Here is a 12,487-nt window from a genome sequence, read left to right on the forward strand (position 1 = left end):
GACAATGGATTTCCCATTCTTAGAAAATTACAGTTGACAAAACCTTTTTCTCACTTCAGATAGCTGAATAAGCTGATTAATCATGTAAATGGACAGCCCATGATGGGGCACTAAGACTTTTAGGCTTATTAAATTTGATTCAACAATATTCGAAACATGTAAAATGAAAGAATCAAAGGCAGATAATATTGAAACAATATGAATATTATGGATTTTAGGCATGATTTTCAAGGGTTGCATTACTCCTGTAGGATATGAGTTGAGCATTTTATACAATTGATTTTCTTTTGGCAGATAGATTAAGGGCCTAACACCCAGCTCAGAACACCCCCATTGTGTCCTAAGTTAAAAAGTTATTGTTACAAGCGACCAACTTAAAACCAACAGAGTTAGTTATTTTTAAACAGCTAACATTTCAGGTTTCTGTTAAGACAGAAGCTTCAAGTCTTGTAACAAACTGTTAGAAAATAGGAAGAAACCAGTATGGCCAGCTTGGATGACTTCAGAACTACCTTAAATTGCATAACTAGTTCGCGCAATTTAAGCATATATTTTTACCATATTGATTCTCTCCTTCTCTGCCTTCTCTTCTCTTTTACATATTTACATAAAATCTTCATTTATCATTTCTTACAATCTCTTATTCCCCCTTTCTCTGATCCGAAGGGAAAAACAAAGCGGTCAGCCTTGGATGTGACAAGAAAACTCGTTGCAATATGGAAAGCTTAAAGAACTCATCGAACAGTATTGTAAATTCAACAGGATCATATCAGGAAAAGCAAACTTGCTTCGTGCTACCCCCAAAAATAAATTCTCTTGGATTAGCAACGTACTTCGCAGGAGGAAAAGATTATGACATGCTGGGTTATTCAATGCCAAATATCCAGTTGCAGTTGACAGTGATATTTTTTATCACTCAAGCTTTCCATTTTGTTCTCAAGCGCATAGGATTTCCGGCCATAATCTCACAGATACTTGTAAATTCCATGATCTTTTCCTTTCTCTCCTTCGGGTTTCTACCTGTTTCCCTGTTAAAAGGCTTTACAGATAAATGCAAGCCCTTTATTTCACCTTGTATATAGCATGTATTCGAATTAAAATGCAACCACAGTCTAGGTAATATCATCAGATATATTTCGTATGTTTTACCAGAAAAAGAAAAACTAGTCACTTTAATGCAAATCTGCTAAACTATGTTTTTGTTTTCTTAATCACTTTACCAAGACTTGATGATTTCTAATTTTACCTTCTTTCTGAAAGTTTACTTGCAGAGTTATAGTTAATGTATTCCTTGTAAGATCAATTCAGTTTTACAGGAAATTAATCGATTTGCATCCCTCGTTGTTATTATGCAGGCAGGAATAATTTTCAGTCCTATACTATTTAAAAGTAATATTTCAAAGAATCTATTTACCAAGGAAAGCTTAGATCCTGTTGGTATGATAGCCGTAATTGGCTTTCAGTTCTTCATGTTTTCAAGCGGAGTAAAGTCGGATGTAAACATGCTGAAAAGTTTGGGAAGAAAGGTCTGGTCCATTGGCTTTCTGTCTGTGTTCCTGCCACTTCTGCTCGGTTTTGGAGCCTTACAAATGACAACTGACAGAGAAACCTTGTTTTTTGTTAATTTTGCTGCCGCAACATCATATTCTATCACTTCATTTCCTGTCATAGTTACCCTTCTCACTGACTTGAAACTTCTAAACTCTGAACTCGGCCGATTGGGACTATCGACCGCACAAGTTAGTGATGTTTTCAGCCTTTTTCTGATCTTTTTTTTGTCCGTGTTGAAAGTAATGAGCCAAGAAATGTACAGCGGGGAAAATATTTTTATAATTGCAGGCTTCATTGTTTTTGTTGCCGGTATTCTTAGGCCAGCACTGCATTCGCTGGTGAAAAAGCTCCGCAATGGCATGCCTCTGAAGGATGTATACATTTATCTCATCATGTCGTTGTTCCTCGGGTCTGTGTTCCTTTCACATTATTATGGACAGTCTGCTATCTTTGCTCCTTATATTATTGGTCTAGCTGTTCCCTCGGGGCCTCCTTTGGGGTCTGCTTTAGTGGAGAAATTCGAAGTGGTTTCCGGATTGTTCCTTCCACTCTTTGTTACGACCTGTGGCATGAGGTTGGACCTCTTAGAAACTAAATACACTGCAGAGATATCAATACCCGCTGCTGTTTCGATTGCTGTAATTACCTTATCCAAATTCTTGGTATGTTTCGTGTCACACTCGTACTTCTGGGAATTGCCAAAAAGTAATGCTGCTGCTTTTGCTCTCGTAATGTGTTCCAGAGGAGTGGTTGAGTTGGCCCTTTACACTTTCCTGAGTGATCAGCAGGTAATTAACCACGGACTAATCAATTTTCTTCATACGCTAACAACTATCTTCTTTTTTCCATTAATCCTTTAAGAAACTGCCATTGATTTTCCATTTCCATTTTATCTTAATAAAAGTGCAGATTGTAAGGGATGAATCATTTGTATTCATGCTTTTCATGGTCGTTCTCTTCAGTGGCCTTATACCATTTTTTGTTAGATGTCTCTACAATCCGACAAAGAGTTACGCAGGACACCATATAAGAAGCCTTACGCATTCAGATTCCGATTCAGAGCTGCAAATCATTTCTTGTATCCATGCACCAGGGGATGTGACGGCAGTAATCAGACTTCTTGATGCCTCATGTGGTGGAGATAACCCCATAGCAGTTACCGTCCTTCACCACATGAAGCTTGTTGCGCAATCCACGCCAATCTTCATTTCCCACAGAAAAGAAAGGCTAATACTATGTGAATACATATACTCCGTCAATGTCATCAATTTGTTTAATGAATTCGAGCAAAACACTCGTGGATCCGTTTCAGTAAATGCTGTCACCGCAGTCTCTCCGCCAACGTCGATGTATGGTGATATTTGCTCAGTAGCAGTGGACAAGCTAGCATCTCTTATAATAATCCCATTTCATATCAGATGGTGGAAACAAGATGGGACCATTGAATCAGAGGATCATGCCCTAAGGGAATTGAATTGCAGGGTCCTTGAGAGTGCACCATGCTCTGTAGCTATCCTTGTCGATCGATGCAATAATATTCCAAGGAAGTCTGTCAGCAAAGATGATGAATTATCATTGACATATGATGTTGCTATGATCTTCTTGGGAGGCAATGATGACAGGGAAGCATTAACTTTTGCTATACGCATGGCAGAAGACACCAGGGTGAGGTTGTCTGTGGTGCATCTCATAGCCCCAAATAATGGTGTTAGTGGTGGTAATGAAGGTGTCAACATTAACTGTCAAGACTTTGAATCAACTCATGATTATATGGCTATGAGGGATGTTAAGGAAAGAGAATACATAGCATATAGAGAGGTGATAGCAGAAGATGCAGCTGCAACTGCTTCAATTGTAAGATTCATCATGGATGAACATGAGCTAATATTAGTTGGAAGAAGAAACATGGAAGATGACATTCCTCAAACAGCTGGTTTAAAAGAATGGTGTGAGCACCCAGAGCTGGGGGTTTTGGGTGACCTAATGTTATCGAACGAGACCAAGAGTACAAGTTCCTTGTTTGTTGTACAAAAACAACAGCAAAAAAGTGCTTTAAACTAACTAATACCAACTTGTACATGTCTTCAAATGGGGCTTAAAGTTCATTGAAAATTTTTGCACTTATATTTTGAATAAATTACTTTGTACCAAATTTGTTTTACCAGTTCTGTTCTCCATTGAAAGTGATCAGTTCAGTTTTTAAAATCTCTTGACCTAGTCCCAAAATTACTCCTCATTGCGGATTCCCAGAGTTCAGACAATTTTATGTACCGCAGAATTAAATTAAGAGTTGTTGACGCTGTTTAATCAAATGCTTCACTGTTATAATTAGCGTTTCTTAACAATATTTTTATATTGTTATAGAGGTTGGGTTTCATATAAATTTCTAATTCTAATCCTATACGAATTGTTTATAACTTCTAAGGAGTTTACATCATGAATTCTAATACAATTTAAATAAATATCTACATGCAACTTCTTCCTAACAATCCTATCATGAACCCTAATTAAATTGTAATATTTAAAAGTTTAATTTGTCGTGGATTCTTGTTCTTAAAAGGACTTGGTATTCTAATAAATCATGTGAACTCTTATCTTTATGTTGTAAAGGTTCAAAACTAGTAATGAAACCATAGCGAATGCTTATGGCATTGGGAGTTTCATTGTATAAAAAAACTTTACAAGAGTAAAAGCTAAGCAATAGTTGTACATGCTATGCAGGGAATGATATCTATACATTCTATAATTAGAATTAATCAACTCTTAAGCTTTGTACATCAATTATAATGCAATAATTTTTTCCTCAATGCTTGGACTACTTCTCTCCTTGATTGTTGTCTTGATTGTCTCCATAGAATAATCATGTATTGTCATCAATACCACCCCTCAAGTCAAGCATGTTTGGCAACACGTGAAACTTGGATCTAAAAAGCATAATCAGGGGTTTTGATGGACTTTTGGTGAATATATCTGCAATTTGCAAGTTGGATGGCACATGTTGAATCTTCAAGACATCATTGCATACCAATTCTCAGATAAAATGAATATCAATGTCAATGTGTCAAGATCATCGTTGGGTTACTAGGTTACAAGTCATGAAAATGGCACTGGTGTTATCATAGAATAAGGTGGGCTTTTCTGTTAGTCGAATTTGTAAATCATGAAGTATGTTTAACAACCATTTGACCTCAGCTGTTGTGAATGCTAATGCTCTGTATTTGGATTCTGTAGAAGACTAAGATATGGTGGATTGCTTTTTAGATGTCTATGAAACTAGATTGTCACCAAGAAAGATTGCATAACTAGATGTCAATCGACTTGTATCCGGACAGCCAGCCTAATCAACATTTAAAAAAGTCGAGATGTTAAGGTTGGTGGATGGACTGATGTTGAGACCGAAATGTAGAGTTCCTTTAACATATCTGAGGATCCTTTTTACAGCTTGAAAATGTTGTTCTCTTGGGAAATGCATGAATTGACTCACTGAGTTTACTGCATGTGTAATATCCGGCCTAGTAATTGTGAGATATTGGAGCACACCAACTAAGGATCAATAGGTAGTTGGTGAATGAAAAAAAGGGCTATCAGTATTTAAATGATGGGAGACAATCATGGGAGTTCCAATTGGCTTGGAATTAAGTAGGTCAGCTCGAATTAAAAGGTCTCTCGCATACTTCATTTGGCTTGGCTTAGGAACATTCCTATTTAAAATAAGTTACTTCTAGGCCCAAGAAATAATTCAAAGTGCTAAAGTCCTCCATAGAGAACTTGTACCATAGCTTATGAATGAAAGTGTTAATGAGAGACACATTGTTACCGATGATGATAGTATCATCGACATAAGAGTAAATAAATGATCCAATGAGCTGTTGAATGAACAAATAAACTGGAATCAGCTTTGCTGTAATTAAAGCCAATGTTGATTAAAAAATTCATGAACCGATGGAACCATGCTCTCAGTGCTTGCTTTAAACTATATATTGCTTTTTTGAGACGGAAAACATGATTTGGATTAAAGGAATCAATATATTCTGATAGTTGTTCCATATAAACCTCTTGTTGTAGAAAACCATACAAGAAAGCATTTTTTTTACATCAAGTTGATGTATGTTCCAGCCACAGAATACTACAATTAAGAGAATAATACGAACTGTAGAGGCCTAAACAATTGGACTAAAGGTATCATTAAAATCAAGTCTATAGAGTTAAGTATAGCTTTTGGTAACAAAGTGTGCTTTGAGTCTGCCAATGGAATCATCTGAATGGTATTTTACATGAAAAACCCATTTGGATCCAACCAAACTAGTAATAGGTGGTCGTGGAACTAGTTCCCATGTTTAATTGAGAATGAGAGCATGAATTTCATCCTTCATTGTAATGAGCCATTCTGGTGACTTAGTAGCACTCTTGAATCCTTTTGGTTCCTTACTAACTAATAGAGATGATAATAAAGAAGATGATGGAACTTGAAAAACATAATTGTAATGTTTGGATTTTGAGATGCTTGCTTTGACATGAGTTAATATAAGATCATAATTCTAATTTGGAGTTGGTGTCATCTTTATTGTTAGAACTAGCTCTACTATTGGAGTAGGCACATGAAGCAGTGAAATTGATGAACTCGAATATGAGTTCAACTCCAAAGCACATGATTTACATGGCATGGATAAAGTTACTGATGGTCAAGGTTGAGAACCTGCAGAAGAGTTAGTGATGGGCAAAAAAGAATTTGATGAACTGGGATCATGAAAGAAAAATAAAATCTGAGAGTGTAGGTGAAGGTTGCATATTGGAAGAAGAAAATGGGAATACATTCTCATTAAACTGAGCATGTCGAGTGACAAATACTCGATGTGATATAGGGTTACGACACTGAAATCCTTTTGTAGGAAGAGTGGTAACCAAGAAAAATGCAAATGAGGCTTTTTGGTTCAAACTTGTGTTTGGCATAATCTCACAAGTTTGGAAAGCATAAGCATCCACAAACTCAAAATGTAGCATAGATGGGAGACTTACCATACAGAATTTCAAATGAAGATGTCTCATTCAAGACCGACGTGGGCAAGTGATTAATTGTGAAGACTATTGTACTGAAGGCTTCAACCCATAAATAAAGAGGGACAGTAGCATGAAAGAGTATTGTGAGGCTTGTTTTCATGATATGCCTATGTTTTCTCTCATCTCTACCATTTTGAGAGGGTGTATAGGGATAAGAGAATTGATAATAAATGCCGCATTTAGTTAAGTGAGAATGAAAGTCTGTATTGATGAATTCCTTTCCCCCTAACACTTTGAAAGTTTTTTATTTTTATCAAGAACTAATTTTCAACAAGAGTTTGGAATTTTATGAAGGTTTGGTAAAAGTTAGTTTTGTGTTTTAATGGTTAGAACCAAGTAAAACATAAGTGATCATCAATAAAGATAACATAATATCGATATTCTGAGATTGAAGTTATGGGTGTTGGACCCTATAGGTCATAATGTATCGGACCAAGTATGGTTTTTGATTGACTATCATTTGTTGGAAATGGAAGTTTATGGCTTTTAGACTTTTAACTACTAACACACAGAGATGGATTCGGTAATATAGAAGTGAGAGACAGAGAGCCATTTTTATTAAGCATGAAAATTATTGTTGATGAGACATGGCCTAAACAAGCATGCCAAAATTCAAAGGAATTATAAAAATTAGGTTTGCTAATGACAATAGAGAAAACTTAGTTTCCACATGTCAATACATAAAGACCATCAACATGATTACCGCTTGCCACCACCTTTTGAGTTTGATGATTCTGTATGATAAAATCATTGTTAATAAAAGAGACAAACAAAGGATAATCATTAGTTAGTTTACTGAAAAAAATAGATTTTTTGTTAAGGTTGGCATCATAAGAACATTATTTAATTGAAGAGTGGGAGTAGGAAAACAAGAACCAATATATGTGATTGGTAAAGAAGGTCCATTACAAACAATAACTTTGTCCTTGCTAGTGTAAGGTTCACCTTATCAAGTTGAGACACATCGAAGGTCATGTGGGCAGATGATCCCGTATCAATATACTAATCTGTAATGTCATTGCAAATGGTGTAGTTGGCAAGAGCTTCATCAAGGTTTGCATCAGATTTGGTGTATCTGTTTTTGTAATTCGTGGCATAGTGTCCTTTTTCATGATATATTTGGCATCGAGGAAGACATTTATATTGTTGCTTGCTACGGTTACCTCTTTTTTATTAGCCTTTTTTATATTTGTTTTGATAGTTGTTTGATTTTTCAGTTCAGTTGGAAGGTGCAAGGCAGGAATTAGCCACATACATAGAGACACCACCTGTATTATGATCAATGAAGCTGGAAAAAAGATCAAAGCTCTCTATTTTAGGAACAATATCTTTAAAACTTAGGATAGGAGTTAAAAAGAGTTGAATGGTAGAGAAAGTTGAAACTTCATGGCCTAAACCACATAAATACCAATGCACTTTATCAGTGTCTTTAATTGGACATCCCATTACTGATAATTAATCACAATGAGAGTATTCAGAAACACTACAAGAGCCACACTTTATGAGATGAAGTTCATCTTTTATTTGAAGTTTACCGACCTTAGATTTGTGGCTAAAAGCAATCTCATGAGAGTGTTAGACATCTCTTAATGTTGTAAGGCCAATGGTTATAGAGAGTGCTTCCTCTGTGAGAGAGGAAAGAAAGAGGCTCATGACTAGTTGGTCAAGTTGATTCCAAAGATTATGGACTATGAGATCAGTGGTAACAAAGGGCATTGAAGAGCCATCAACATATCTATAAAGTTTTTGGCATTGCAGTAGAGGAACAAATTGACTGCGCTAGAGGAGAAAGTTGGTGGATGATAGCTTGATGGTAACCATGTGAACCATGGTGTTGAAGGAGAGAGTAGACGAAGAATTTTCTAAGACCATAGAATTGAGTGGAGTTTAATCCTATAAGTCATCTGATACCATCTAAAGGTTTAAAACCAGTAGTGAAACCACAATGAATGTTTATTGCGTTGGGAGTTTCATTATATAGAAAAACCTTACAAGAGTAAAAGCTAAGCAATATTTGTACATGTTATACACAGAATGGTATCCATACTTTCTATAATTAGAATTAATCAACTCCTAAACTTTGTACAGCAACTATAATGCCATAATTTTCTCCTCAATGCTTGGACAGATTCTCTCCTTTCTTGTTGTCTTAATTGTCTCTAGAGAATGATCTTGTGTTATCACCAATATATCCATGATTGTTTATTCCTTATCGATCATGACTTCTAGTTTTCATGATCATGACTTCAACTTCTAATCTCATGGTCAATTATTCTTTATTTTTTCTAATTGGTTTGGATTCTTCCAATAACTTATTGAATTTAGGCTTTCTTTTCCTATTTTATAGTGAATGCCTACTATTCTTACTTAGTTGACATGTGAATATTTATTTTTAATGTAAAAAATAGTCATTATAATTTTTTAAGAACAAATAAAGAAATATCCCACATCATTTGATAAGATACTTGAAGCAATTATCATTTGATAATATACTTGATATGAAAAAAAAAAAAAACAACATAAAAAAAGATAGTAAGTACAAACAATACAACATTCTTCCGAATAGGATCACCATACAAAAATTCTAATTCAAAAATTGTAATATTGAATCTTTACTCTTCATGTATAGTCTCCTAAAATACAAACTTAAAAATATTTATTTATACTAGTCCTAAATCTAAACTAAATACGAAAAAATAAAATTTCTAAACTAAATTATTTTCTAAATTGAGTTAGACAAAAATAATTATGAATTTTTTTCCTAAACTAAATAGGAGAATAAAAGGACTATAAAATTAAATATCTTCCTAAACTAAATGAATAAAAATAACTAAGTAAATAAATAATTTCTCCTAAAAGCCCTCTTTTATCAATCTTCCCAAGTTGGAAAAAATAAAACTCATGTTCAAATTGTTTCTTATATCTATCTTATGGATGTCCAATCAATACTCTCCAACATCTTCTCTTTCTTCACTTCAATTGTATAACAATTTTAGATACTAACTTGAAAAACATCAATTGACAAATAATTTCTTTTCCACTAGCTTGTAGAGTAATGAATCGCAAACCTCTAACTTGCTTCATCAACAAATGATGTATCCATATAACATTTGAATTAAATCTATCTATGTGATAATAGTAAACTTGTAAAAAAAAAAATGGATCCGCATAACCATAAATCAATTTTTTTATGTGGATCACTTTCCATGTTCTTTTTGCAACTACTCTAACTTATTAATGAGGGTAATATTGATGACATCATCATAGTCATTGTTGTCATTTTTATGTTATCATTGTCAACATAATTATCATTAAAATAAATATTATAAATTGATGGAGAAAACAAATCCACATATATCTCATTATAAATGGATCACCAATATTTGCATAATACTCTTATCAATCAAGAAGCTACCTCATTTATCATGCATTTTAAATAGGTTCTCAAAATTAGCTATGAATTCATGATCACTCATCTCCAATTTTTTCTTCTTCATCTCTATTAATTGACTTAATAATTTTTCAACTTGTCTCTGCAAGTTTATCAACGTCAGTTAATGGGTTAATTCTACAATTTATATCTATATTTCTTCTAACACTAATTCCTTTGACGACTCTTTTTTGTGAGGGAACCTCTTCATCCCATGCTATACATGCATGTTATGTTTTATGATCACCTCTTTCAACCATAATTATTCAACAATACATAGCAACTAACCACTAAGGAATCGTTAAATTGTAATACCAATTGACAAAAGCTTATATACCAAATGATGTAGACAGAAAAAATATATACATAAAAAAAAAAGATAACAAGCAGAAGCAATACAAAATTCTACCGCATAAGATCACAACATGAAAATATATATTAATTCAAAATTTTATCATTGAATATTTCTATTTAGCTTAGTCTCTTGAAATACAAACTAAATAACCATACGAGTATACTAGTCTAGGTCTAAATGGAATAGGAAAAAAAAATATAAAATTACTAAACTAAATAAGAAAAAATAAAATTTTTAAACTACATAGAAAGAATAAAAAAACACATCATAAAAAATCTTTCTAAATTAAGTAGAAATGAAAATAAATAAATATATAATAAATAACTTCACCTAAAAATACTCCGACATCATTACTGCTGTTTCTAAGGGAACTATATTTATACTTTGTCAATCTGTCTGATCGAGAATCCAGGCTCTTGTAGCAAAGACAAATTGCTAGTTAAGAAAGTAGGCATTAGGGGTAATGGACTCGAAACATAAATATGTAGGGACAATCACATGAGGTCATGTTAGAAATAAAACTAGAATACTGTCCCCAACCGTTCTCGTGACATTAGTAACATCAGCCATTAATGTTTGTTGCCCTAATACTCCAATTATTTAACCAATATGAAATTTCTTTCTCTCCTTTAATGCAGCCACAGCCTGTACTTGAGGAAACAGCTGTGCATTTCAAATCTAATTTGGATTCTTGCCTTACATTTATTGTGCTAATAAATAATGTGTCCACGCAATTTTTTTATAATTTTCAATTTATTATATTTTTCTTTTTGAGACTATGAGACCTTTGGATTTTGAATTACAGTAGAGGAAGTCTCTCCTCTCTTAGCTCATCCTAAGCGTAGGTGGAGTTTATGATTAGCCTTTGCTAGTCTAGCACACTGTCTTTTTTACGGGTGAATAACTTGCAGCATCCAGGTGATGATTTGAGACACAAGGAAATGGTTCAGCAGCTGAAGACAATCCAAATTAGATGAGAAAAGTGATTATGCATATGATTTATAGGTAATTAGTTGGTTACACGTGGTATTAAATTTTATTTATATAAATATATTATATTTATTTGACAAAAATAGAAATTACATAAATATATAATTATTTATTATTTAACTATAATGAAACTGAGATCTTTTATTTAATAAGTATATACATTTCAAATATTGTTATTTTTGAAACAATTTATTTATTATATTATCATAAATTGAAAGATTATTAAATTTCTCGTAGGTAACATCATTGATTTTTATTGTCCAAAAAAGCTCCCAAGTCAGTTGACTTTAGGGTATTAGGTGTTAAAACACCCATCCAGGCTTAATTACTTAGCTTAGAGAAGCTACAAAAACCAAACTTATCTATGTTTTTATTATCATTAATATATATATTTGAAAATTATATACTATCTATTTTCCTTAGTTAATACATTTAACAAAAAAAACATAAAATAATGTAATAATCAAATAATGCAACCCACAATCATATCTTAAAGTGTGTTTGTGAAAATAAAGGTTTAAGAATACTTGTTAAATGAGTATATTTCAAGAAGTATGATAAAACCTTGTTATGAATGTTGCAAATAATCATTGGAAAATGTTTAGTAGGATACATCTCAAAAGAGTCAATAAAAAAATTCCCTTTTTACTTTGTCATCCTAAACAATAATAGTTCTGTCAAATGGTTTTAATAAAACAACAAAAAAGTGAGTTTAGTTAACAAAATGGTTGTCAACTACTACTCCCCCCTCTAACCAAAATGAAACATTGTCTCTCAATGTTCTAAGATAAAAAGATAGAGTATATAAGATATCACCTGAAAGACAACAACTACTAACAAACCTAAAACACATTTAAACAAATCTAAGAAACAACAAAACACAAAATATTATGTTATTAATAAAAACCAAAAGACACAATTTCTCATTACAAAATAAGGCTTAAATAAATTGTAGTTGTGATTGTGGCTAAATCACATCTTCATTTACATGGGTTTTACATCCAACAACGGCTTAAACACCCTCTATAAAGGTCGGGGATAGGCTTCCCATCTAGTTTTCTTAAAAAAATCTGACAAACAGAGTCCTTTTTAGTCAGATTCTC

The sequence above is a fragment of the Populus alba genome, chromosome 6, assembly GCF_005239225.2.
Source record: "Populus alba chromosome 6, ASM523922v2, whole genome shotgun sequence".
NCBI classification, from domain to species: domain Eukaryota; kingdom Viridiplantae; phylum Streptophyta; class Magnoliopsida; order Malpighiales; family Salicaceae; genus Populus; species Populus alba.